This window comes from Sciurus vulgaris (assembly GCF_902686455.1).
Source record: "Sciurus vulgaris genome assembly, chromosome: 16".
In the NCBI taxonomy this organism is placed as follows: Eukaryota; Metazoa; Chordata; class Mammalia; order Rodentia; family Sciuridae; genus Sciurus; species Sciurus vulgaris.
In genome coordinates, this window is record NC_136477.1 from 42,900,881 (window position 1) to 42,908,865 (window position 7,985).

Below are 7,985 nucleotides of genomic sequence, written 5' to 3' on the forward strand. Positions count from 1 at the left end.
AATCACATGATTATTTCAATAGATGCTGAGAAAGCATTTGATAAAACACAACACCCCTTCATGCTTAAAACACTAGAAAAAATAGGAATAGTAGGAACATACCTCAATATTGTAAAGGCTATCTATGCTAAACCCACGGTCATCATCATTCTTAATGGAGAAAAACTGAAAGAATTCCCTCTAAAAACTGGAACAAGACAGGGATGCCCTTTTTCACTACTTCTTTTCAACATCATCCTTGAAACACTTGCCAGAGCAATTAGACAGACCAAAGAAATTAAAGGGATACAAATAGGAAAAGAAGAAGTAAAGTTGTCACTATTTGCTGATGACATGATCCTATATTTAAAAGATCCAAAAAACTCCACTAGAAAACTTCTAGAACTAATAAATGAATTCAGCAAAGTAGCAGGATATAAAATCAATATGCATAAATCTAATGCATTTCTATTCATAAGTGATGAATCCCCTGCAAGAGAAATTGGGAAAACCATTTCATTCACACTAGCCTCAAAAAAAAAAAAATAAAATAAAATACTTGGGAATTAATCTAACAAAAGCAGTGAAAGACTTCTACAATGAAAACTACAGAATGCTAAAGAAAGAAATTGAAGAAAACCTTAGAAGATGGAAAGATTTCCCATGTTCTTGGATAGGCAGAATTAATATTGCCAAAATGGCCATTCTACCAAAGGCGCTATACAGATTCACTGCAATCCCAATTAAAATTCCAATGAGATTCCTCATAGAAATAGAGAAAGCAATCATGAACTTAATCTGGAAGAACAAGAGACCTCAAATAGCCAAAAGAATCCTGAGTAGAAAAAGTGAAACAGGAGGTATCACAATACCAGACATTAAACTATACTACACCAAAATAGGCAGACCAATGGTACAGAATAGAAAACACAGAGACAAAACCACATACTAGACACAGTCACCTCATACTAGACAAAGGTGCCAAAAACATACAATGGAGAAAAGATAGCCTGTTCAACAAATGGTCCTAGGAAAACTGGAAATCCATATGTAGTAAAATGAAATTAAACCTCTATCTCTCACCCTGCACAAAACTCAACCCAAAATGGATCAAGGACATAGGAATTAGACCAGAGACCCTGCACCTAATAGAAGGCAACTTAGGCCAAAATCTTCATCATGTTGGCTTAGGATCAGACTTCCTCAACAAGACTCCCAAAGCACAAGAAATCAAAGCAAGATCAATAAATGGGATGGATTCAAACTAAAAAGCTTTTTCTCAGCAAAAGATACAATCAAGAATGTGAAGAGAGAGCCTACAGAGTGGAAGAAAGTCTTTCCCACATGGACTTCAGATAGAGCACTTATCTCCAAAATTTATAAAGAACTAACAAAATTTATGCCCAAAATACAAAGAACCTAATCAATAAATGGGCCAAGGAACTGGACAGACACTTTATAGAAGAGGACACACAAGCAATTAATAAATATATGAAAAAGTATTCAAAATCTCTAGTAATTAGAGAAATGCAAATTAAAACAACTCTAAGATTTCATCTTACTCCAATTAGAATGGCTATTATCAAGAACACAAACAATAATAGATGTTGGCATGGATGTGGGGAAAAAGACACACTTTTACATTGCTGGTGGAGTTGCAAATTAGTGCAGCCACTCTGGAAAGCAGTATGGAGAATCCTCAGAAAATTTGGAATGGACCCACCATTTGTCCCAATTATCCCACTCCTTGGTTTATACCCAAAGGACTTAAAATCAGCAAACTACAGTAACACAGCCACATCAATGCTTGTAGCAGCTCAGTTCACAATAGCTAGATTTTGGAACCAACCTAGATGCCCTTCAACAGATGAATGGATAAAGAAACTGTGGTATATATACACAATGGAATACTATTCAGCCATAAAGAATAATAATATTATGGCATCTGGAAATAAATGGATGGGATTGGAGAATATCATGCTAAGTGAAATAAGTCAAGCCAAAAAAACCAAAGGCCAAATGTTTCCTTGATAAGAGGAGAATGATATCTAATAGGGGTAGGGGGTGGGGAGGGAGAGAAGAATAGGGGAACTTTAGATTATGTAGGAAATGAGAGGGAGTGGGGTATGAAAAATGATGGAATGAGACAGACATCATTACCCTATGTAAATGTATGATTACACAAATGGTATGAATCTACATCATGTACAACCATAGAAATGAAATGATGTACCTCACTTGTGTACAATGAATCAAAATGCAGTCTATAAAAAATTAAAAGATAAAAATTTAAAAATAAAATTTTAAAATTATCTAATGAATATATAACATCATATTTACAAACAATTCATACCTGTTGAGTTGTTACTGGATGGTAACAACATCTAGTATCATCTAGTTGTTACTAGATGGTAGCCATGGTGATAAGAAGTTTGCATACATCTTCTCATTAATCCACAGAAAATTTTTGTGACATAGATACTAATATTATCCATATGTTACAAATGAAGAAATTGAAAATGAGGATGCTGAATGCTATGCTTAAGGAGAAAACCAGGCCTCAAATTCTAAAAGCTAAATGTGATCATAAAAATTTTATTCCCTTCCTCTTGTATGAAAAAGACTGATGTTGACAGAGAACCAGGAAGGTTGAAGGTATTTGAAATGGTTGGGATCATTCTGGTTCTCAAGCAAAGTCACTGACCCCTGGGTCTAGCCACCTGGAACTTACCTTTGAATAAACCCAGTTGAAATGCTCATAGGGGTACACAGAAAGCGGAAAGGAATCTGGACCGTCCTGTTTTGTCTTATAGAATCATATTCATAATTCTCATAATAGGACAAAATAAGTTTTCATGTCAAAGGCATCTGGAATTTCAGTGGTATTGTTTCTAGGTGAGTTGTGCCTCATCTATTCATTTCAGCTTTTCCAATATCAAATAAGAGAATGTTTACATTAAGTAATATAGGTGTAGAATATCTTAATGAATCAGCAAGTCAAACTAAACAGAAGGCAAAAATAATTTACATTTCATCAAAAAAAAAAGTTAAAAAATAAGCTGACATAACCAAGTTGCTTCCCCTAACTAAATGGAGTATAAGTTTTCAAAATTGAATTTAAAACAGTTAAAATGAAATAAAATTAAATATAGTCACAGTCATCATATTTCAGTGATTCAAGAGCCACATGGGGTTAGTGCCCCCCACCCCCATACTGGACAGTAGAGTTCCAGAAGATATAAAGTCTGCATTGGCCAACTGCTCAACTTTGAACTACCACATAGAACATCTTCCACTTCTGCTTTTTATACCTTTATCAAAACATCAAACACCAACAACAAAAAATCAGGTTTGTTAGGATTCAGCTGACTTATAACCACAGCAATTTACTTAATACAAAGAGCGTACTACAGAAGGGGACATCACTGGAAAAATCTTATCTGAAAAGTATGGCTAAAAGACAAAAAAAAGTATGAGAGTGAAGAGGAAGGACATCAAGGTCAAATGAAGAATTCTAAGAATGAGAAACCTTCAAATGTTATAAATCAGGAAAGAAATCCCAATCTGAAAGGAACTATTAAAGATATGAGGAAAACAGAATCTTATGGGGAGTCATAGATGAAGGTGGTGAGAAAAAAATGACTAAACAGAATAAAATAGATTAACATGGATGATTAAGAGCAAGACATAGTATTAAGTAATTGTCTAAAGACTGTAAATACCCAAATTCTGTCCTGAAGTTAAAGCATACCTTTTCCCAAAGAGTACTCCCAAAGAAACTATGAACATGGACAAACAGCAGAATAAGAATCAAAATACCCTTTAGGTAGTGATTGTACAGTGAAGTCACCATAAATTAAAACAGAACTCTAACAAAATGCTAAACTGGTCCATGAAAACCCTCCTCTTGCCCTGTGTCCTTCATATCTCAGCTGTAAATCTTGGAACAAGCATGCAGAGACAAGCCTATGAGGACTCAAAGTAAGGATAGTAGGCTCTGCACTTGGAGCACAACTTCATTTCCCAGTGCAGATTTTGGAAGATCAAATTGGTATTGTGCTCTCTCTCTTTTTTTTTTTTAATAATACTTCAAAATTGCATTTATAATCTAACTCACTAAATCATTATTGTGGTCTATTTCCAACTAACAGATTTATTTTCTCCAAAATCAGAATATTTCTGAAATTTCTACGGTATTATTGAAAGTATTTCTTAAAACCCAGTGATGGAACATATATACAGGAAGCTTTCCTGAGAACTCACAAGTTGACTGAAGAGAATCCAAAGTCTGAAACCAAACCCTCCCACCACAATCTGATGCTACAAGTTTGGAATTTTGGCCTGGTTTCACAGAAAGCTTGTTTCTGTCTTTTAGAGGATCACATTTGTTTGTGAGTTTCTGAGCTTTAAATTGACACTGAGCAACTCTCAACTCTATCAAATGCTCATTGGTCAAGGAAAGTCTGTGGAAATATTCAAGGATAATTTCTACACATTTAGGGATGATTAGCGCCTGCATCTCATCTTTAATACCAAATGCAAATACAACCTACATGTAAACAATAACAATTCTCCATTGATGCATCCTTTGCTTAAATAGATCTCTGAAATTGCCACATTCTTTCCTAGGGAAACACAGGTCCTGAGAGATATTACAGTTACTCCAGGCAGTGCTCAACCCTGTCTGAAAAGAGAATGAAATGTTACTAAGTGTGACCCACAACCATCACACTGTTCCTTTTATAGGCCAAAACACTTGAAATAGGAATTGCTTTAAGATCCAAATTGGCTGCATAGATGAGACTCTGCCATTTAAACAAATCTGGAAGCTTATCAAGTACAGCATGTTGTACAGCTGCAGATGGAAAATGGGTAACCTCATGGTTATTTTTTTCATATTTTTATTTATATTTTTATAGATGTGGTCAAAAATTTAAAAATTATAAGAACCCTAATTCCCTAAAACATTGCCAAAACCAAATAGTCTAAGTATGTTTATAAAACATGGACACACACATACATACACACACATGCTACATTTAGAATATAGATTATAAGGGGCTGTGGAGATAGCTCAGTCGGTAGAGTGCTTGCCTTGTAAGCACAAGGCCCTGGGTTCGATCCCCAGCAGCACAAAAAAATAAATAAATAAATAGAATATAGATTATATAGTCAGATATTTAATTTAGAAAATTATTAGACTGCAAATTCATTGGCATGTCTCACACACAATAGAGATTAACTGGAAAAAAAAAAACAGGCTAAAGGCAAAAATTCTGAAGTTATAAGCTTTATAATAAATATTATAAAATTCAGGTTTATAACTATCACTTGATGATGATGCAGATTTCACATTTAGGATTTTTAAAATTTATTCATTCAAAAAATGTTGATTAAGGGTCTTCTATATACTAAATTTATATAAGACACTCTTGACACTCTTCCCCTACTTGGCTGAGAGTTGCTGCAAATTCAATTTGACCTTTGAGGAGGGTGTGTTTCTGGCATTAGTGTCCTCATCAAAGCTGAACATGCAGAGTCCACTTTCAGAAAAATTTGAGAAAGCTAGTAATTGAGGCATGAATATAGTTCAATTGTCTAGGAAGCATAAGACAAATTATTTTTTCTGGGATTTAAAGAAAAAATTTTAGAGTTCATTATAGTGATTGCTTGATGGAGAGCAAGAATCAAGAATTGCCATCTTTAGACATAAGCTAGCATCCCCTTGAGCCTAACTCAGAACCAAGAGAATGGGATGGTGTTTTCCTAAAGATACATAGCATTGGCTGGTCCTCCTTTGAAAATTCTGGAACAGAAGAGGACCAACTTTCTACTGTCTATACAGACTCTATTGGCAGTGAGAAGCAAGAGTAAGTCAGACTGATAGAATTGTATGTTCCCTCTTGTCTGTTCTGTAAAATGAGCAAGTAGAACCCTGTTCCTTTCATATTACTTAAGCTCCTGGGGTTCTTGGGGATGTCACGGGGAGAAAGAGAACCTTAAGAGAATTACCAGACTTCAGAGAATCTGGAAAATGAGCGCCGGAGCGTGTTTTCTTCTGAAATGACATTAGTTGCAACTTGAGTTTGTGGTTACACGTCCCTTTGTTAACATACTTCTCAACGTATCTCAACTGTGTAAAGCAGCATGAAATGACAAATGCACACATTACTGGGAGTCAGAAAGCCTGTGTAATAATAATAGCTCTGCTATTAAATAGTCTTATGAGTTGAGGAACAAAGTGTAACTCAAAGTTTTCAGTCATATCTAAGTATTTGGACTACATGACTATAAGTTCTTCTCTTTCTTTAATCTTAAGAATCCAACTTCAAAATACCTTTGAAAAATTTTTGGAAGAATGAGTTTATTAGCCTGGCTGAAATATATTATCTTCAGTGCAACGAATGTCTGAGTTTTCTCCTGGACACAAACTCTTTATAATGATTTAGCTTGGGTTAGTGAAAAATCAATAACAGGTCTTGGCAGGCTACAAACATAATGACAATAATGACAATAATAATAATTGCTATAAGTACTATTAAATATTTCTTGGGTACTTGCTTATTTCAGGCAGTATTTAATCTAATCAGTCTTACAGGTATTGTTTTACATATGAGGAAACAAAGGTTCAAAGCCTTAAATGACTTCTCCAATATCACAAAGCTAATGTGTAGAAAGTACAGCTTTCAAACCATTCTTTAGTACTGTGCACTTTGGTGCTGCCTTTCAGGAAATAAATGAACTCTGTTCAAATTACACCATTATTCTTTTTCAGTCTCCACCAATATATTCAAGAATCAATTCTGACAATTGAAAAATTTGCTTATTTGACATTAACAAAAGGTGAGGTTCCAAGGTTGAGCACAATGCCGAGAACCAGCACAAGCCTGAGGGACTTCGACATACAGAACTTAACTATTCAATCTACAGAAAGCTGAAGGCTATTACCGGCTCAGACCCTGTACAGCAGTTGAATTACCATCTCTCCAAACAAGGTTTCATGACTATTAATAGCACATTTTAAGATGTTATTGACAAGAGTAAATAGTTGAGGAAAAACAGTTATTTCAAGCCTTGAAATAGGCTATATAGATAAGTTATAGTTTTCAGATTCAGCCAAGCCCTCTTTCTATTCACATTATTTTTGTTAAATTGTGAAATCTTTCTATCCAAAGATATCAGATTCTTTTCCATGATAAAAAGGAGACAGAGTTTCAAACAGTATATATCAAAATAGTGAGATTGTGTCACTTGTTTAAAACACATGAACACTTGCTGATTGAACAATGCAATGCTTAGTTTAATTCTAAGACACTTTCAGAATGCTTGACCATCTAGATCCTTTTGTTTCTCTAACCTGAACCATGTGATTATGCATTCTGACAATAGGTTGATTGTTCCTTTTTTCTTTGCATTGTTTCAAAGAATGTTAAAATTATTTTTACAATCATGATGCTCTCAAGCTTAAGGACCTCCAAACACACTAAAGAAAATATGCAGAGGTGACATATGCAGTGGAAAGTGCTGAATATCTTCTCTTCTGAATTTTGAAATTCTCATAAAAATATATTATGCAAAATAAATCTTGCTGTGTGAAATTATTTGTTAGCAAATAGCATTCTTCAATTTCATTTCCAAATTATCCAAAGTAAATTAGGACTTCATATTGAGGCATCAACGTGAGATTCCACCTACAGAAATACAAATTGGATTTTGAGAAGGCAACACATGTGGTAAAGAGCAGGTTTCTTTACCTGCACTTTAATAGGCATTGTGTAGTCACAGACACCCACTAGGTTGTGCAAAGCTCTGTCTGATTCTTAGACAATTTCTTAAGTATAGTTGTTTTCCTTTGTTTTAGTTTACTGTGTGACAGTTTGTGATAATTTAAAGGCACCAAAGTTCTCTTGAGAAAGAGACTATCAATAGTTCTTTTAAAATGGACTAAATAGATCCATTTTTTTAATCACTCTATACAGATGCACAAGGTCATGGTATCTTTGAAA

General features: G+C 34.5%; 1 long non-coding RNA gene across 1 annotated transcript in view; it reads right to left on the reverse strand.

The window, feature by feature from the left end:
- Positions 1 to 1,879, reverse strand: part of LOC306646543 — a 402,794-nt gene extending 400,915 nt beyond the window's left edge. Inside the window, exon 1 of the long non-coding RNA XR_013759872.1 lies at positions 1,829 to 1,879. This is a non-coding gene — a long non-coding RNA (uncharacterized lncRNA). The remainder of the gene's footprint in view (positions 1 to 1,828) is intronic.
- Positions 1,880 to 7,985: the final 6,106 nt, after the last annotated feature.